This window comes from Macrobrachium nipponense, chromosome 5, assembly GCF_015104395.2.
Source record: "Macrobrachium nipponense isolate FS-2020 chromosome 5, ASM1510439v2, whole genome shotgun sequence".
NCBI classification, from domain to species: Eukaryota; Metazoa; Arthropoda; class Malacostraca; order Decapoda; family Palaemonidae; genus Macrobrachium; species Macrobrachium nipponense.
Window position 1 is genome coordinate 142,473,984 of NC_061107.1, and position 22,500 is coordinate 142,496,483.

General features: G+C 35.7%; 1 long non-coding RNA gene across 1 annotated transcript in view; it reads left to right on the forward strand.

The window, feature by feature from the left end:
• Positions 1 to 22,500, forward strand: part of LOC135215685 (uncharacterized) — a 330,613-nt gene that overhangs the window by 120,477 nt on the left and 187,636 nt on the right. The window lies entirely within an intron of this gene.

Below are 22,500 nucleotides of genomic sequence, written 5' to 3' on the forward strand. Positions count from 1 at the left end.
TTACAATGAGACCAAAATAAATATTCAATATAGTAGTGGAACAAATAAAGCTTATTCTTTGTTAACATCATATGTTAAATGAAAAACAACCACTCCTTCACGGGACGTATGTTTTAGGCGTTTATTTATTTACATGAGTATTGCTACCAGCTGGCCGATTATTGCCAGAGCATCATCGCCTTTTTACGCCAAGGCTGAAAAAAACTATAGTTTGTGGCGAAGTTATGCCTGTGTAGGCAGACCTGCGCAGGTATATATACCGGAAGTTTAGCGGCGACCCTTAATTTCCCGATAATGAAGTTTTTCGTGACGGGTTTGTTTCTCTCCACTATGTTCATCGCATTCTTTTCTTTGGAGATATTATCTGAGGCGATAAATATTTCTCGCCTCGTTCCGGGTAATCGGTTTAGTTTGGAGGCGGATGCTCACTTGAAGACCTAAGATCAAAAGTTGTTAAACGCTGAAAAGGGAATTTCTTTTCTACTTCACATTATAGAAAAGCTCTTTTTGCCTTGACTCTTACGATGTTCGGACACGATTTAGCATCCCGCAACGAGAAGATTACTTATCTTTCTCTTTTTCACGCGAATGACATTTCGAACGTTAAGGTTCAGTGTCATTTGCCCGTTTTTGAGCACAATAGAGCACTCTTGAATGTAGAGGCATCGTATGATATATAAATACTTAGCCGTTGCACATTTAGTGTTTCTTGTTGTGAGATTTCTGTTGAAAAAATTTATGATCATAAATTTTATAGCATCGCTTACTTTTCCATTTCACTGGCGAGGAGACTTTGTTTTTCCACATATTTCTTAGGTCATTATTTTTGTGTGAAAAACTATTAAGTAATTACTTTTTCTAAATGGTCTGGCCTATTGGCTGACATACTTGACAATATCTACCCTAGAATGTTTTCTAGTTAAAGGTGGAATGACTTCAATTGTGCCTTTTACGAATGTATTACAATATTTTATGGCCATGAGTTCAAACAAACTACCAAAATATGTCTGCGGTCATAAAAGATAAATGATTATCTCACCAATATTTATTCAGTCCTCTAATTGTGTCAACGAGGCAGATGGATTTTTGCGACTGACTCACTGCTGTGGCCTGACTCATGTAGTGAGAGCGTCAGAGGCTTCCAGCAACGGCACAGAAACACTGGACACTGGAATGCTTCTCTTCCCGATTCCTTTATTCAGTGTGCACATAAAAGTGACCTCGACTCTCTCTCTCTCTCTCTCTCTCTCCTCTCTCTCTCTCTCTCTCTCTCTCTCTCTCTCTCTCTCTCTCCTGCAGAGTGCTGTTCTGAATATTTTCTCGCAATATGATCTGCTTTCGTTAATGTAAATATTTTTTGTGTTCTTCAGCCTAGCCAAAATGAGTTCCTTGTAAATTATATTGAGTTTCTCAAAAGAAAAGGAAATTTGTAACTATTATTGAGAATTGCCCTTTATTCACATGTTTTTCCTGGGTTTTCACATGTTTTTACACTTGTCGGATGTATATATCATATTTTAAGGATGGCTTTGCTTCATTCTTTTATGTTATTTAGATTTTATAATTCTGTGAAAACTCTCATCTCAGATTTATTATCTTGCGTAACTGTCTCGAAAGAGGAAGGTCAACTGTATCCATTAAATATGTTTTAATTCTTTCTCATATTATCGTTTTTGCTCTTTACGTTGCTAGTAATCAAGACTATCTGGTTTATCATCTGTTCCAGTGTTTCAGTTTTTCAAATATATTGATGCATATTTCTCTGAATATTCACAGATCTATTTGACATGCATATACTCATACATTTACACATATGCTTGTCTCCAGGTATATATTTCACTAAGACCACCCTTTGATAGTTTCACGGACTTTGAGTCTTTCAAAACAATGTAGAAAATCATATAATAACAGAGGGCAAACACGGTTATAAGAATTTTCGTGAACAGAACAAACATTTTTTTTTAGATAAAATCCCATGTGATTCACTTTTACTTGGGCCATACCAGAAAGGAATTAAGTACCAGAATAAATAAAATTTCGTTCAGAGTTGGCCAAAATAATAATGTTCTTCTCAGTATATCTGAGTGTAAGTCTCATGAATTGGTTGGTCCCAGAGTAATATAAGATGTAATAATACTGCTACTAGAAATCTCCTAGAATCTGCATTAACGCAGCTAGCAACTGAAAGTAATGTTGATTTAATCCAGATCTATATACTTTACTTCTACACGAGATGTTAGAATGGGATTTTAAGAAAAAAACTAAAGATTATCGGTAGCTCTTGATACTGTCCTTAGCCTCTACCTGGTTAATCCAGCACCTGGGTTAGTTCCCATCTGAAGATCAACCTCAAATGTTGCACGATCTTTCAACCTCAATTGATTTTGTAAAACGGTAGCTGCTTTGTGATAATTTTTCTGCTGACTGACTGCGAAAGATCTTGTATTCTGTCACCAGTTTGTCTCTCTCTCTCTCTCTCTCTCTCTCTCTCTCTCTCTCTCTCTCTCTCTCTATCGCCAAGTAGGAGCATGTTATTATTTGGAAGTCTGCGACATGATTTCATGTCAGCGCAGGTGGCTTCCTGAAAAGTCTGACTGTCGTCAGTAGCTGATTGATGGGCTTTCATAAAAGCCAAGAGCAGTTACTGATGAGATACTAATTTTCATGAAATAACATGGTGGTTTTTCATGAATCTGTTGAAGATTGGTATATATTTCAACATGACAAGATAGTAATATTAAGGGAAATATTTAAGTACTCATTCTTCTTTATAGATCGTGAATGTCAAGACTCTTTTGTCATTGTTTTGCTCTAAAGAGAATATATTGTTGTTGAAGCTGTTACTACCTCCAAAGTGAGGAAGAGGGCTGGCTGATTAGTCCAAACTAAAAGGGTAACTAACCGTGTTAAAAAAAAAAAGCCTCAGGTTAAAGTTAACTACTCAGTTCAGGTTGATAATTCGGACTTTGTGTGTGTGTGTGTGTGTTTGTGTATAAGGATGCGGGGTGGGGGAACCTTTACAAGTACGGTTGGCTTCACGTATTTCATTACTTATCGCGGAAACCTAGGTATCATCTAGCGACCCCACAATGTTGTTGCTTAAAATCGTTCCTCACTTGACATTTATTCTGTTTTCTGACGCCTATTTTTATGTTTGTTAACTTTGTTTAAGAGGCAGCTTTACCAAGAGCCTCTTGTTTGCTAAGCACAAGGGATTACCTGCTATATTGTGAGGCTGCCAGACACCACCTCGGTGCGCACCAAAATTCGTGAAGCCAAGCTTGACAGCGAAAGTGAATAAGCTTCAAGTTATTTACTTTTTCGTGAGATGGAAATGCGTTGAAACCGTACGCAACTCTTCCATACATTTCATCTACTTGAATGTTTACTCTCTGAATTATCCACCCACTTTGCTCCAAGCAAACTTGTGTTTGAAATCTTGTCCTGTCCCATGTTAATGTATGTATTTCAGTAAGATACTTTGCTTTCTTATTGCGTTAATTATATTCTTTGCCGAATAGAACAACTGGATTTTATATCGTTATTTCGTGGAACGTGCCATATTAATATTATATATATATATATATATATATATATATATATATATATATATATATATATATATATATATATATATATATAGCATGACACGTTCCACGAAATAACGATATAAAACCCAGTTCTGTGCTATTCGGGAAAGAATATAATTAATGTAATAAGAAAGTACTGAGTAGCATTATATATATATAATCTGTCTAATGCTACTCTTATTCTTTTCGTCGCACCTAAATTGTAAATTGTCATAAAACATGAAGTGAATATTTGTCTGTCAACCAATTACTGAGCGAAAAGAAATCTCGTTGACCCGCTTATCTGTTATGAAATGTTAATTGTTACCAACCCGGATACTCATTTTTCATTCCACACTCCAGCGTAATGCCTAAGTTAGTGAGTGGAAGTGAGTGGATCCTGAATAATGTAATATTTCACCAGAATGGTTAACTTAATGTGATTTCAGGCCCATTAGTGTAGTTACGTAAATGCGGAAATCTGTTAGGTTTTGGACTAAGTCTACAGAAATATCGTGAGGTGAACACGCGATGTTAGACTCGTTTTAGATTAGGTTAGATTAAGCTATTGAAATGCATTCATTTTTTTTCTTCCATGACTCTCTCGGTGAGAAAAATAATGGTTTGTGATTTCAGATTTTCTTGACACTTTTAATGAGGAAAACGAAAACGAGGACTTGAGAATCCCGACCGAAGTGTAGTTCACTGATTATAATCTGGTAATGAAATTGGCTGCAATGTTCTTAAAGGAGTAACGGAGGAAATCATCTCCGGGAAAGATGGTAGGAATCATACCAAAGCGTTCCGGCTCCACTTATTTTCGGCTCTCATCTCATAAGAGTACATAGCGATGTTTTCCTAGCTTGCTTTCCCCTCAAATTCCAGGGTAAACAAGACATTTCCAATTGTCGGTCCCCTTGCATCAGGATAAACAAAACGTATTTTTATTAGTCGGTATCCGGTATCCCGGCAAATGGCAAATAAGGCAGGTTCTATCGCTCGACAGACAACTGCTGACTTATTGACGCTTCCGTTTAAAAGTTTATATCATCACGGTCTAGGTATACCTAGACCGTGGCTATCATGAGCTTTAACTAGGGAAGTTAACCGAAGAGATTCTACTGTAAGAAATTTCCTAATCGAATTTCTAGTAAGCGTTTCGACATATTATAGCAAACGCCCTTTTACATATCTCGAAAAATCTTATTTTCTTGATTTAGCGCAAGGCGGTCGTCACATCGCAATCACCAAAAATAATTTTCCCTTCAACTACAAATTTACTGCAGCTACTATCTGACACCCAACCGCAATATGTCGCTTCAGCTTCAGTCCTGCATCTTGAGGAGTACTTGAAAACATTTCCCTAGACAAACCCACACTATCTTTATGACATCACTGCAGTGTTTATCCCTGGATGCCATTCATTTGGTGCATGTTGACACGCGTCATCGATCACTGCCTTGGGCAGGTTTTTACTTCGAGGGGTTGGGCGAAGCACGGCCTTTTCATTGGAAGACCCAGAGATCAAACGGCCTTTTCTTTCAGATCATTGAATGTAGACCGACGGTTTTTCGTCTCCTTCCCTAAATGCAGCTTTTAGTTTTGTTTGTCAGAGAGAAGTGAATGGCGCAGAAGACAGTGATGACGGCGATGATGATGGCATTGGTGGTATAGTAACTAAGAATAGAAACGTAAACGGCGTGAATGGTTTCAGTAACGTCAGATTCCAAAGCTAAAGGAGCTATAAAAATTCTTCTAACAGATTTATCATCCAACGGGGCTCTGCTAATATTTAGCCGTTTTCTATTTCATGTCAGATTATGGACGCACGCCTTTCAGTACCGGCAATGATATTCATATTTAGTTTGCACCTAGTTCGGTTTTTAATCTAAATTTCATCTGCATTACTTTGAATTGCCCTTAAAGTCGTTTTGCTTAGCCCAGATTTAGTAACGTATCACGTTAAAGATTTTTTACTTCCGTGGCAAGTACTATGTACTGTACAAGCAGGACCTACTAAGCACGAAGTCTGTGATTTATGTAGCTGAGCTTTAGAAATGATTGTATATTATGTGGTAGGCTGTGCTGCTTTTATATCACTCTTCAGAGAATGTGCAGCTACATAAACGGGTGTCTGAATGGCTGTTGCCTTTATGCTTGTATAAAAAGTGCCACGTCCTAGATCTGGGTGGTCACACTCTTGAGAAAATCTCCCAATAAAAAAAGTGCAGATAATTAGTATTGTATTCGCAAATTCTTCAACTATAATTCGAGGAAGGACTTTTTCCTGTTGCATGCTTCACTATAAATAAATACTTCATGATGTATTTTCTACCATGGTGATAATCCCTTTCCCGCGAAGAAGCAAAGGAAAAAGGGAGAAGAGTCAATGGAAGGTGACAGCTGGCGATCCGTGTGATTGTCTCTCACCAAACCTCAGGCGTTGGCGGATTTTTTGTTTGATTTTCCCAAACAACAGAGTGATCCCCATTCTGGAAAAGCTCATGACATCACAGCTATAATTGCCTTTCTTTCATAACGCCATTTGTAGTGAACCTTTTACCCTAAGTAGCATATGTAAATACAAAATATATTGCTATTGGAAGTATGGGGGACTACAGAAATAGACTCGGCTCTGCTCTGTCGGTTTCTCAAAATAGCTAGTTCAATGGGATGTGCAAACAACTCTGGCTCCTCGAGGAAGACAGGTTATGAGATTCTGGAGAAAACTGTGTGCGGAGAATATTTTAGGTACTTAAGGGAAAAAAACAGTCGCTGATCATTCAGTCTGATATAACTGATTTCTACCAAGCTTATGTGGGAAGAAAAGACCAGACACAAGTTATGAGGCTGACTTTAACAGAACTGTGACTGAAATAATTATCAGAGAAGGAAAAGGAATAGTGACTAAGCGCACTAAATATGAGCACATCATTCCCAGACTGGTATGGATGACTAACGTAATATTAAGTATATAACTAAATAAGAAACTCATATTGAAACTTTCCACCAGAATTTTTTTAAAGATATTTCACCAATTACAACCATTTTATCTCTCGAAATAAATTTTTGAAACAAGATGAACACCCTAATATTTTTGTTATTAAGGAACAGTCTTGGAGTCCAACCGCGGAAATCTTCCATGCACTTTGGAATGCATCTATTTGTACGTTAGAGGAGAATATTTGAATCGTGACCCGAAAATATCTTTGCCTTGTATCTGGTTAGAAACGTTTTAATGCTCATTACAGACTTGGTAAATGTTCATACAGTATACTGCACACGCTCACATTTAAACATATATGTGTGAGTATGTATGTATGTATGTATATATATATATATATATATATATATATATATATATATATATATATATATAGGGTTATATATATATTGTGCCGTAATATTCAAATACCTTGGAAAATATTAAGATCTGAAGTAGAAAAAACAGGAGAGGCAGTATACTCGTTCACGTTTATCTGTGGGCGGGTCTCCTTGAGATCTATTCATTTTACATCGTTACAAAATTAAATCGCTCGATTTTATACATTCCTTGGTTAATATTCAGAAAAAAAATTTCCTTTTATATGATTTAGGGCATTGTTAATATAAATTTAAAACGAAAATAGTACAGTACTCCGTAAATATTTTATAATTTTTTTTATAGTTTTAATTATCTTTTCCAGTTTGACAAAGAGACAAAAGTTGTCAAAAGACTTAGATGGGATTTAATATAATCATCCAACTTTGTACTGTTGTTTTAAGCGCTTATTTCCTTGCATTGTAGGTCTTCAGTGCCACATTAACTCAGTTCTTAAGGAGAGATTGATCACTCTGAAGTAGTTAAAATATGGTAGTAAAAACAGGTTTTTGTTTTGTAACTCTCTCGCTCTCTCTTGCTACTATAAAGAATTCCGTTTAGCGTGCGTAATACATTGTGTAGTACAGAATTTGGATATCCTAAATTCTTTTCTGTATGTCTACTTGCAACAGGTTTATCCCCAATTATACTCTTGAAAATATGTATGTGAAAATGATTTTCTTACTTTATAGTTTTGGACAGACTAAGACGATGCAGAGGAAGAAATATTGGTAGGTTTTCTTGCCAAAGCAATGTAACGATTCTGTTCATTTGAAAATAGCTGAGTCCTGACAACAATTCATGAACGTTTCAGAAATGTTAAAATTCAGTGTGTTATTTTAATGGGTAATCTCAGCAAGGTAGATTTTAAAAATTAATATTAGCACCAATGAGAATCGCTACTGCAACTTTTATTCAAGTTAAAGCACAGAAGGTAAAACTCACTAGACAGAATAAGGAATGAGTATTAATTTTGCATCAACGGCCTCAGCAATTGAGTGAGATATATGCGGCCGTAGATAAGTCAGTTTGAATATTTTCATCCTTGACAGTATTGGTGATTTGCAAGTTCTGAAGTCGGCCATTATTGATGGACATGAAAATCATATTAATCATAAACAAGGCGATTGATTTTGAATCTGTCTATAGAACTTGTCACATATTTTTTAGTGTTTATTCTCTCCTTCTCACCCCACCCCCCCTTTTTTCCTTAGGCATGTACAGGCTATACGGTGGTATATAAGGCTTGTTCTTAGTCTTGGCATGATTATGTATTATGCAACACGAAGGAGTGAATATGGATTTGCTATATTTTGAGCGTTCTAAAGGAGTGTGAGAGTGCTTTTCGTTTGCCTCAAAAGAGTGAGCTCAACCTCCATGTATAGGGCGCTTCTTTCATTTTAAGTGTCCAACACCCTTCCTTACGCACCGCTCTCCTTAGGACACACCACACAAATACCCCATATCACTGCCGCTCCCAAGGGGGGCTAAATTCCTGGAATTTTCGTCTTATGCGCTGCAATGCAAGTCAAATATAAGTTGGTTTATTAATATATATATTATATATATATATATATATATATATATATATATAATTGTATGTCTATACACGTGTGTGGTATATATATATATATATATATATATATATATAATGTATGTCTATACGTGTGTGTGTATGTATGTATATACATATATATATATATATATATATATATATATATATATTATAAATATATATGAATTTTTATCACAGCACCGTGATTCACATACTTGCATTAAGGTACAAATGTCCTTTAATATCCAATTCGCTCTAACTTATAAGTAATGTATTTTCATATAAGTTAACTGAATGGGATTTTTTGTTTGATAATACTTTCGTCCTCTCGTGGATTCGACCAGCGCACTTAGGAGTAATCAGGTGTCCAGTGATGTCATCGACTTTGCCAACAAGTGAGATATAAGTTGATACCGATTCCGACCTTACAAATCACTGTCGAACTCAGGTAAATGTAATTAGAATCTATATCCATCCACTTCTGCCATGTTATCAAAGTCTTACGTTTGCTACGCGTAGCCATACCGTGAATTTTCATCACTTCACCATGATTCGTATACATGCATTAAGCTACAAGTGTCCTTTAATATCCAATTCGCTCTACCTCGGAATTGATATATTTTCATATTTGTTAACGTTAGGGGTTATTTTTAACATGGCAGAGGTGGGTGGATATCGATTCTAATTAAAAATACCTGAGTTCGACAGTGATTTGTAAGGTCGGAATCGGTATCAACTTATATCTCACTTGTTGGCCAAGTCGGTAAAATCACTGAACACCTGATTACTCCTCAGTGCGCTGGTTCAAATCCACGAGAGGACGAAGTTGTTATTAACTAAAAAATTTCCCTTCGGTTAACATAGTATTTTAAAATATATTAATTCCTAGGTAGAGCGAATTGGATATTGAAGGGCATTTGTAGCTTAATGTATATATATATATATATATATATATATATAATATATATAATTGCAAAGGTGATTTAATTTAAATGGTGGGTATTCAGATGTATCCATACAGTTAACACGTTACTTTATGATGTTAGTGTAATATGTACTTTTTATCTTTCACATCTTACAAAGTTCGCGATAGGAACGCATTACAGCATACAATTGTCATCGATGTCAGTATTGTATTCTGGCCAGCGTTGCATTAGTTTTCCCAGTTAATGCCCCAAGGTAGAATGTAGGCTAAAAATAACGCACACACACACAGTATGCAATAGGAAAAGTGTAAAAGGTCACGATGCAGTTTATGAAGTTGCAGAGATGTTTCTAATGTGCGTCACACACACGTCATGACCTGCCCTCGATTGACATTAAGATGATTCTTTGAATCTTTTCAAATATTTCACGCAATGAAGAATTTGCTGAGAATAATTACATGCAATTTCAACGGAAGCAACTGTTAAAGGGGGTAGCATTAGAAACAACACCATCATTGTCCCAATTTATTTGCTTGCCTGATTTTGCAAGGTCATAGATTTATAACTGATGCAGCGAAGAGGCATTTAAGAATATGCTCTTTTAACGTGTCCCAACTTTTGTTGTAGGAAAATACTTTTGCGACGAAGACGCTGCCCAAATTAAATGTTTTTATGTCATGATTTTGAACAATACAGTGTGATATTGGGTTTAAAAAAAAAAAGAAAAAAATTCTGTCGGATGATAAAGGTGCGGGCAATTTATTGCCTATCTAATGGTTTCCCTGACTTAAAACAATAAAATATATTAGACTAGCATTTAGTACCCAGTGTTTTATATAAGTGTTGAAAATTTATTGCTTTTGCAGGCTTGTCAAAACATTTCTTTTCCTCATCATAACCTTATTCCGGCTCATTCTGTTTCATAAGAATATCTGTTTCAGCTGTATATATCTTCAATTTTTCGTCTTACCCACTTCGTTACTCAGTGTCCTTCAGCGTCGCTTCATGGTTGAACATTAATTATATCACGCTCATTTCGTTTTTTAAACTCTTATATTTTACTTGACTTCAGCGTCTGTCCATCTGCTTGGGTTTAATCTTGTAATCCAATTTTCGACCTGTTCCCCTCATCTGATGGACTGGAAATTTTGTATGGCTATTCAATACCCTTGACAATACGACCTTGCATAATCAGTAGGTCAGCAGTGACCTTTAGTGACCCCACAGTGACCTCTCCCTGTATCTCAGGATTTGAAATCTTCCAAGTTTTCATATCTGGTTTTGACACAGTTGAATAAGTTAATAACTCTGGAGATTTTTCAAACCTTCTTTGGCTCAACAGGATATCATGTTCAACTGTCAAAACTAAAAAGTATAAAATAGAACAAATGAAAGCACGTTTTTATTGAAATGCTCTGAAAAGTAAAAAACTTTTTTTTTTTTTTTTTAGACCGTGATTTTTTCACAATTAATCATGTCAACAAAAATAAAAGTGTGGGCGCCAAACATGAAAGGACATGCTGCAGTAAATAAAAAAAAATATACTTCGCTCTTTATAGCATTTTCTACCATGTTTGACACCACGCATTTATTTTTGTAGGCATGGTGAATTGTAAGAAAATCTTGGTGTGTCTCAAAAAAGTATTTCTTTTATTTTTAGTATATTATAATGAAAGCGTGCTTAAAAAGGAATTTTAAAATATTTTTCTTAGCTCATAGGCTTTACTAATATTTAAGCCTTTGGAGACCAAATGTCTAAATGAGATCTGTTGATCACTACAATTAGAGTTATTAAATAAAACTAAAAAAATAAAGAATACATTAAAATCAAATAGATAAAAAATAGATATAAAAGACTAAATGAGCTTTTTTGATGATTATGAAGAAACCTTGTGTATGGCTTGTCAAAAAATCATGGGGAGCTTTAATAAAACTTGAACAGTTTTTTTTATGTTAAGCGAAACAGCTTCAAAAGATTTCACAATTTTAATGTCATTCTAGGATCTAGGTAATGCTACGGTGTCTTTAACTAAATTTTCATTATTGACAGAAGATGAACAAAATATTCCCCTTCTAGTCGCGAAACTTGACCCTTATTAAAGCCTTAAATCAATATGCATAGAACTTTGTGGTCAATTATTCAGCTGAGATATAATCTCCATTATAATTACTGGAGTCAGGATCTGGTTTTATTTATAGTATACCATACCAAATACACCTCTCACGTCTCACTTCGTCTCTTTACAGTGTTTAGGGTTCCTTTATGATCCCAAGGAAGTGGAAGTTTATTTCGAATCAGTAGTCATATGATGCTCAATTAAATCGTGTCCTTGATCATTCTTTAAATGACAATCTCTCTGCACTTAGTCACACCACACCAAGTTCTGCCTCTTATGGGACTCTCGTTTTGGGAAATTTGTTGAAATACGTGACCTCCTCAGAAGATCAACTTTAAAATGAGTAACTCTTAGCAAGCATATTTTTACCAGAAACATTAGCTTTAAGGGAAACAAAGGAGAAACTTCAAAAAAATTACAGCTATCACATAACTTTGATAAACATAAAATTAAATCTGTTGATCGTCAAAAACTGCAAAAAGTTGTCAGTTTGGATTACTTCAAGATTTCCTTACAGGTAGGCAGCAACGAGTTGCTGATGATGAGGATCTTTAGCGTGTCATGTGTTCCACAAGGTAGTGTTCTTGGTCTGCTGTTTTTATAATGTATACAAGCGATATGGTTGTTACCCAGGACAAGATTGAGCAGTACGCCGATGATGCAACACTTTTGGGTGTAATACACTCTCCACTTATGAGGAATCAAATACCCTAAGGCTCATTCGTGGCATGGTGTATTCTCTGGGAGATAAGGCTGAACTCTAGTAAAACTAAACACCGTAGGGGGTTATAGCCGTCAGCGCACCTGATGCGGTGCACTGTAGACGTAACTTGAGGATCTTTGCAGCGTACCTTCGGCCCCTAGCTGGAACCCCTGTCATTCCTTTTGCTGAACCTCTTTTTTCATTTTCCCTTGCTTCCATCTGACTTTCCACCCTCTCCTAACATTTAATTCATAGTGCAACTGCTTTGAGGTTTTTCTCCAGTTACACCTTTCAAACCTTTTACCGTCAATTTCCGTTTCAGCGCTTAATGTGCTCATAGATCCCAGTGTTTGGCCTATGGGATAAATCCTACATTCAATTCAGTTCAGTAAACACTCTTGATTAGTAGATCTGGTGCTGATTTTCCACACCATCCTCCCCTTCAAGTGGACTGGACTCTGGTGAGGCTTTGACTATACTTGGCGTAACTTTTGACTCCTCACATTTTACTTTTGAGAAAAATCTAATGAAAATGTCAGGAAATGTCGCTATTAATTAGATCATGTACATAAGTCCTCATATATTTATAACACGATAAAATCAATTCAATTTTTTTTAGGTAATTTTCCCTTTCTGTACTAGAATACTTTTCTCCGGTGTGGATGCCTGCTTCTGCCAAAGAATGATCTCCTTTAGATGGTGATTCTTGGTGGTAGGTTCAAATAGGAATTACACTCTGGCAATTGATAACTGATTTTTCTGTGACTCCCGAGAACGAACAGATTTTGCTGTTGTGAACAGCAGAACCAATGTGCAGAAACTGTGCTACACTGTCGAACTTCACATTTCCAGAGGTCTCTTATTTCTCCTCACATCGTTGGACTAAAGAACAGTCTCCCTGAGGATGTTGTGCAGTTAGTTAGAACCTCAAAAGTTCAAGCGAAGATGCGCTGCATTACTACTTTAACATATTTTACCTCGTTTATCCATTTATCAGTTATTACCCCCTGATCCCAACTCCTTGACGAGGTGGGGGGCTTAGGGATCCACCTCAGAGAGAGTATGCCCCTTTATGCCTACGCTCTCTGCTGTGGATCCAACTGAACATTGGGACCTTTAACTCCTTTACTCCTCCTCTTATAAATTTTCCCCCTTCCCTTCTTCTTCTTTCGTTGACTGCCTTGGCGTAGTTTTGGACTATTGAATTGGCTGCTCTTTTAACTTGATGGAGGGTGGAGTTGGACGGCATGCCACTCCACTCGTAAAACTAGAGTACCTGACCTGGTCGAGTGAGGGGAAATTTTTATGCCGTGCCATGCCTGCAGCGCTGGGTCTGATCTCATGGGACTGGCGACCCCTAAGGCACTGTGGGTATGGCTTATATCCAGGTGAGTGTCCCAGGGCAGTTACCACAGCGTAACAGTATTGCTCCTCCCTCAGTTGGGCCTCCTTAGTGAGAGGGATCTCATCCTGGACGAAATATTTTATATATGGAAAATAAAACAAAACTCCCTACGACTTATGGTATGGCAATGGACTATTCTAAGGAAAACCCAGGTAATGAAGAATAGGCTGGTATTAAAACTTTAATACCATACAAGCCACAAAGAAATAGTAAATTTAGAATTGACCCAACCTTGACTTACTTCGACTCCCTCTTTGGGAGTGGAAGTTGGTCAAGGTTCTTGACCTTGGAAACTGACAGAAAAATATTTGCATTAAGATTGGAAAATTATTTGTTAAGTAGGCACCCAACCACAGAAATGTCATTTAGACAAATAAAAGAACAGGAGTGGTTAATAGAAACCACTACAAAAAATTAATCCGAAAATTATTTAACCATAAAGAACATAGACAATATATAAGTAACGATAAGAAATCATGACAATATTAACGTGTTCAGGGCACTGTAGTACTTCCTAAAATGAAGAACCAATAGAAAAAAATATTTTCCTGGATTTCCTTAAAAAAAAGGTACAACAATGTACAAGATTGTGAAGTATACAGTGTGGCCAGTAGACAAAGTAATGAAAAGACATTGAAAATAGCAAAAATAACATTTGAAGGCCAAGAATTGCCTTTCAAAATTAAAATAATTGGCCAAAACAGAGAACTGAGACCTCATGTTCCAAAACCACTACAGTGCCAAAACTGTTTTAAATATGGGCATACATGGAAAACTTGCAGAAATATATCGATTTGTGCGTATTGTGGATCTGACAAACATACCATGCAGTGGGAGTGTGGTGAACCAAATGCCAATAAGAGAAGCCAGTTGAGAGTTAGAGGAATGCATGATTCCGCTAGGAAGCAAATGTTCTCTACTGTAATGAACTCAAGGAATGAAACAAAAATGGAAGTAACAAACCCCTAATAGATAAATCAGAAGAAAAAATAACTTTACAGGAAACTAATATAGCAAGAAACCAAGAAACTTGTGCAACTTTGTGTTCAAATTCATTTGAGACATTGGAGGAAATGGAAACACAAGAGAATGATACATGTATCACTGAAACATTACAAGATAATTATAATGAGCTGGAGGCTAAAGATAAAAAGAGACCTTTAGAGAGAACTCCAACCAAAACCAAAAAGCCAACAATTATTAGAGAGGAATCTGTTAAAGCAAAGACCAAGTATCCGCAAAAAGTGCACAGACCAGAAAATGTTAAGAACATACTTTTGTCTCCTAAGCTAATAATAGAAGAAATGGACGGAAATACCCAGAGCAATAAAGAAATAGTAGAGGAGAACACCATAGACAAAAAAGATTATGTGAAGGGAGAAGAGATTACTCCATCACCAGTAATTGGTGCACTAAGAGTAAATGAAAAAAGGAGAACACATAAAAACACGTGTGGATGTAATGAATGTTTCATCGAATTATGCAACAAAAACAGAAACATAAAAGACATTTCAACAAACATTGTATGAAATTTTATAAGATATAGAAGTAAAGAAACCACTAGTCTAGAGACCCACAAAAAAGGCTGTATGTGCATTGGACATCTAATGTCTTATAAGGAAAAGCAAATAAATGTCGTAACTAAAATTTTAGAAAAAATGCAAATAGATAAACCGCAACAAGAAGGTAATGCTTAAACACTCTTAACATAATATTTTCAATAATTATATAATACAATGGAACATAAATGGTCTCCAGACCTGATTACATTTGGGAGAATTACAACGCTTACTGAAAGAATACAAACCAGTGATCTGTTTACAACATGTCAATAAAACAATATCAACAATCAGTAAATATACCTTAGTATCTACATCTAGAGAAGAAGGAAATTTAGGTACTGCTATATATGTACATAGCAAAGTATGTTATGACAGGGTACCTGTAAACTTTGCTGACTTGCAAATATCAAGCATCAAAATACGAATAAAAAACTATAATTATGTAATTTATAACATATACAACAACCTAACAGAAATTATGACATAGAAAAACTGAAGGATTTGTTTGGCAATGCCAGAGAACTTACATTGATAGTAGGGGATTTTAATGCTCACAACACGATATGGGACTGTAACTGTACAATCTCAAATAGAGCAGAGAGTAAAATTGAAGAGTTCATGGAGTCAAACGACATGTGCTGTATAAATGATGACGAAATTAGTACATATTTTTCGAAAACACATAGAACATTTTCTTGAGTAGACCTAACTCTTTGTACAACAAATGTAGTTGACAGAATAGATTGGAATATAGTTGATGACTTACACACCAGTGATCATTTCCCAATATTAATACCCTTACTACATATTAATCCTGCAAAACATGTTTATCATTATAACATTAATAAAGCAGATTGGGAGAAATATAAAATGCACACAAGAAATATCCAACCATCTGAATATTTAAAAGACCATAATGAAACTAACAAAATTCCTGTTGATTTCATTAAAAAGGCTGCTGATCAAGCAATACCAAAGTCAAAGTCCCATCCAACAAAGCACAAAGTCCCATGGTGGTCTGATAAACCAACAGAATTGATTAATATAAAACACTCAATAGGGAGACAGCTACATAATTTAAATAGAAAGTTCAGTAAAATAAATAAAACATTACCAATATTAGAAGGAAATTTACAAAAAATTACTATATTACTACTAGAAATTGATACATTAAAGCCTATATACAACAAAATATCTGCAAAATTTAAAAAGGAAGTAATTCAAGGAAGAATAATTTCATGTAGGAAATGTGTATCAGATCTCTCTAATAATACTCCCATACAAAAAAATATGGGAAAAATTCAGAAAAATAAATGGTACCCAAGTTAAACCACCTAGACATATTGAAAGATGGAAAAAGAATACTTGATCCAAAAGAAATAAGTAATATAATAGGAGAAAACTTAGCGAATGTAAGTAGCGAATAAAAATTTAGATGAACACTTCCGCACAAAGAAAACTAATGAAGAACTAAAAACAATAAATTTCAAAACACCAGAAGATATATATTATAACAGAAAATTTAATATGGAAGAGTTGGAATATGCTCTCTCGAACAACAATAAATCTGTTCCTGGAGGTGACAATATTTGCTTTGAGATGATCGACCACTTAGCACCTCTGGCAAAGTCATGCTTATTACAATTTTATAACCATTTATGGCTTAGAAATTTATTTCCTGATGAATGGCGTAAAGCTATAATAATTCCTATCCCCAAACCTGGAAAGGATCCAAGCAATATTAATAATTACAGACCAATATCTCTAACAAGTTGCTTATGCAAATTACTTGAAAAGATGGTGAATGCTCGACTAACATGGCACATTCGAGAAAACAAAATTTTAACTTCCACTCAATTTGGGTCACAGTGTAACAGGTCTACATTAGATTCTCTCTCTATCCTAGAAGACCATTTACGCAGAGGATTTGAACGAAAAACCGATAACTGTGGCAGTCTTTTTTGACATAGAAAAGGTTTATGACACTAAATGGAGGTATCCTATATTAAAAGCATTACAAAACAACAACGTCCATGGACATTTACCCATGTTCATCCAAAGTTTTCTAACAAATCGAAGTTTTCAGGTGAAAACTAATGGTGCTTTGTCCAGAACATTCCCACTTGAAAATGGTGTTCCACAAGGAAGTGTCCTTAGTGGCACACTATTTACCTTAGCAATTAATGAAATTAGTAAATTCTATCTACCCACCAGAATTAAAAGCAACCTTTATATGGATGATTTTGCCATGTATTATTCAGCATCTCGCATTAAACATGCAGAGCGCATTATTAACAAATCTATAATAAAAATAGATGAATGGACCTCATCTGTAGGATTTAAACTGTCCATAAATAAGACTCAAGCAATCATATTTTATAAAAATAAAAGAGGGAAGAAAGGTGAAGAAATAGATTTGAAAATCAGAAATCAAAGAATACAAATTAGTATTTGATACGCACTTGAACTGGAATACCCACATAACATATGTGAAATCAAAATGTAAAAGAGCGTTGAATCTAATTAGAAAATTATCAAACACTAATTGGGGAGCTGATAGACAAACCCTTACATTGCTATATAAAGCAACAGTGCTGTCTATCACTGACTACGGAAGTGAAATATACGGCTCAGCTTCAAACGCATTACTGAAATGTTGGACCCAGTTCATAATGAAGGACTTGGAATATGTACGGGAGCTTTTAAATCATCACCAACCTCTTCCTTACAGGTTGAATGTGGTGAACTACCTCTCTCTCTCTCTCCATTGAGTTAGTAATGATGAAAAGTGCCCTAAGAATTCAGTCAAGTGATTTACCAACCAAAAAATTATTTGAACTAAGGGATGTATTTATTAACAATCATTCACCACCTTTTCCAATTAGATCAAGAAGATTGTTTGAGGCATTGAATACAAATATCCAACTACCTCCAATAGTACCTCCTCCTTGGATTATAAATAAAATAAAAATTTGCACAAAATTAAAATCTCTATCAAAAAAGCATTCCTATACCCCAGAACATCAGAGACAACATACAATAGAGCACTTAAGTCGAAAAGGTCCACATTATGCAATATATACAGATGGATCCAAATCAGAATACGGAGTAGGATATGCTGTAGTGTCCCAGGATGAAACATACCAGTTCTCTCTCCCCAATAATGCCTCAGTATTTACAGCAGAGTTATGTGCAATAACCTTGGCCATAAAAATAATCAAAGAACACTACTTTAACAATTTTGTGATTTATAGCGACTCTAGAAGCGCTATAGAAGCCATTAAAAGTTATAATCCAAAAAATAATATTGTGCAACAGATAAAAATTTTACTCCATAAATTATATAGTAAGGGAAAAAATATCGAAATATGTTGGATCCCTGCCCATGTCGGAATAAAAGGAAATGAAGCTGATAAAGCAGGCAAGGAAGCAGTCCCAATGATGAGAACAAATGTAAACATCCCTGTTAGTGACTTTTTAGCTTATATAAAAACAAGCATTGTAAATAAATGGCAAAATATATGGAACGAAGAACCTGAAGTAATAAACTAAAACAAATAAAACCTGACGTTACGAAATGGAGCTCCATATATCAGAGAGAGAGAGACACAAGTAATCCTGACACGTCTACGTATAGGCCACACTCGTCTGACACATGGGCACTTAATGAGCAGCCCACGTGACCCTGGTCCGCAGTGCTCAGAGTGCAAGGTATTGATAACTGTATTGTGTGAATGTCCAAAGTATGACAAGCAGAGACTGTCAACTTTTGGAAGTAAAACAATAAAAGAAATTTTGTCAGAATCTTTCACATTTTCAATGGTTCCGATTATGACTTTTTTAAGAAACTGATTTAATTAATGAAATATAAAAATAAGTATATACAAAAACCTCAGAGCAATTAATGAATTTTAGATAATAATTTTAAGAGTTTCTTGACTTTTTGTTAATTTTAATAACCTTTTTTTAGTATGTATGGAAACGTGAGTAAATGTATTTATTGCCTGTTTTAAGTTCTAGTGTGAAAGCCTCTGCCTCTATGCAGTTTTTATTTTACTTAATTTTAATTTATTGAGCATTATACTATATGACCTATTTGGTCGTAGTTCCTGGCCTTTGGCCTATACCTGGCATTTTATCAAATCCTTCGGGCCAGCCCTATGAGAGCTGAAAATCAGCTCAGTGGTCTGCTTAAACTATTCTTATGATAATAATAATATCAGTTATTGATTTATCTTTATTTTTCGGGCGCTGAATAATCCCGATGGGTTCATGCGCATGGTTCTCAAGACCTAAATTTCATGATTAATCAATCAATCACATTTTTTTCTTTTGTAATAACTTATCTCTTCTTTCTGGACTTCCTGTTGCCTTCTGTAACTTCTTCAAAGTCAGTGGCCCTATTGGTTTGTTCTATATAAATACGGGTTAATTCTGTATAATGATAATAAAAAATTGATAATTTCTTGATTTGGTAATTATGATCAAGGGTTTTTAAAGGTCCCCTTGAAAAATGTGTGTAAGACGGCAATCAAATGGAAAAATGGTTTCGGCGCCAAAACGTTAGTTTGGACCCCAACCAGCCGTGCCAAATCGCCTGTTCCCAGCGGTCTCCTAGCGCCTCAGTGACGTGGTCGTTATGGCGTTGGCGTGCCACCTCGGTGGCAGCGAGTTCGAATCTCGGGCATTCCATTAAGGAGTGAGATATGTGTATTTCTGGTGGTAGAAGTTCACTCTCGAAGTGGTTCGGAAGCCACGTAAAGTCGTTGGTCCCGTTGCTGAATAACCACTGGTTCCATGCAACGTAAAAACCATACAAAGAAACCAGCGGTCTCCTTAACTTACTAAACCGGTTAGCACGCAGCCGTGCCTAGAGCGAGTAGTAGTAAGTTAGGTCTGGACCTCCAGACTGCCCAACCAACAGAGACTTGCATTGCTCCTCTTAGCAGGTGTTGCATCTCAGGATTGCTCTTAACAAGACTGCAATGTCGGCTACAGATCTGCCATACCAGGAAAAGTGGTGTCAAGTATGTTACAGCGCACGATACCTCTTTATTTTACTTGCTGGAATACCAGTCATGTTGTTTTTTTGTTTTTTTTACCTCCCTTTTTCGCATTTGCTCACGTCATTCTACAAAATGATCTCTTCTCATCATTTGGGAGCCTTCCTTTGGGTTTTGCATCCATATTTTGATCGGCCTTTAAAGCTTCAACGCCAACTCCTCTCTTCTTCAACAGAATGTTGCCCTCCTCATACCCTTCCCCCTTACTTGGCTTTCTCTTTGCTTTAGTATGACGGTATTCGCTGTATCTATCATATGAACCTCCTGGTAGAAGTTGGCTATTAAGTGTTAAGAAATAACCATTAGTTAGCTTAGTTTTGTTTTCTTACGGGTTTCTTTGCCATTTGATTTTCCTCATCCATCCTTGAATAGAAAATTGCTCTGCTTCCAAGGCGGCCAACTTCGAATTTTTCCTACCATGGCAACCGAATAAAACCACGTATTTTATGTAGCATTTGTAAACATATACTTGGTTCTACGAGCCACATTTAACGACCAGTTTCATCGAGCTTTCTGAAAATGGCAGATTCATTGCTTTGCTTCAGGAGTAAATAACCTACGTGACACACACACACACACAAAACATCTGCACATAAAAGAAATAGATATATATATATATATATATATAATATATATACACATACATACCATACATTACATTACATACACCACGTTTTTTATTATAATTTGCAAGTATTTTCGACATTTTTATATTTTAGATTAATCAGTATATATTATATATAATTATATATAATCTATATATACACATAATAACATATTACATAACCTACATAATAATAATATTACTAGATAATTTATTTAAGTAGACACAGTATACATTAACCATATTAAATAGATATATACACATATAAAAGTTGGTTATACACTATAATATACCTATACATGAACATACATAACATATAAACAAACATACACCATACATACATATACAACAGACCCTGAAAAAAAATTTCGTTCATTACTGTTGCTAGGATGATAATTTAAAAAATCTTTGTGAACTCTGCTGTTTTGATTTCTATGAAATTGATTATGGGATTACAATTCCTAATATATTTAAATACTGCTACTTGTATATAATTCCTTTTGTTTATAATGCATGTTAGCTTACATATGCAGTATTTAAAAAAATGTGTTTGTAGGGGTGAGCGTGATGTAGAAATATCTTGGTACTTTTAATAGAGAATTAATATTTTATTATGAGTGAATAGTTACTGATACCTGCTGAATGTATACATTTATGCGAGTTCATGAAAATGAAGTAAGTTGATTAAAATGGTATTAAACCAAATCGTGCTATGAACTCTGCAGACGCGATCTCATTTCAAGGAAGATCATGGGTTTTGAATTCGGAGTTCATTTGGCTACAAGAAAAAGAGTGATTAACGTTTTCCTTTTGATTCTAATGTTAGTCAACATTTCATTTCACGTGAAAATCCGTCCGGAGATGAGGAGGACATTCTTTCAGCATAAATAGACGTGGAAGTAACAGGAGCGTTTGGAGAGGAAACTGGCAGGAAAACGAAGGAAATCGACATACTTTTTCTAGGAGACGAAACTAGACATTTTTCCTCGTACCCGGGAAGAAAACGGGGAGAAAACCCTACCCTATTTGCTTTCGGGTCGATAAGTCCAACCTACAAGTTTCTCCTGCCCCCTCCTTTAGCTCCTCCTGGTTTTGCGTTCTTTCTTCACCTGAGCCCTACATTGCCAGCAGGAGGAAGCGAAGGGAGATAAAAAAAAATTACTCAACATTCCTAAGGGTAAACAAATACCAGGTGGCAGGGGTGAGAGGTAGGAGAATGTTGAATGTGCTTTTAAGAGCGCATTTGCCGTTGGTGAGCGGTAAGTGGGTCTGCTTCCCTTTTATTATTCTTGGCCGTCACGGAATAAAACTTCACGGAAGCCTTAAGGCGGAAGTGCCTTTATTGTTTGTAAACATTCGAGGCGGCACAGCTGGTGAGCGAAACGCACAAATAGAACTGCATCATTTAGGAATAATTTCCTGTTCAGACGCTTCGAGCGCTTGCTAAGGGTTCCGTGTGCAACTGTGACCGGAAATCTTAACAGGTGTTCAAGTTTCAATCTTATGCTTTTAAAATCTGTAAGGAGTCTGATGAGGAATTTTACTGCTATTCGTTATATTCTTTATAGCAATATCAAATAGAAATCTGGATTTTTATTTGTTTGTCAGTGCATGAACTTTTTCCTATGGTTTTTT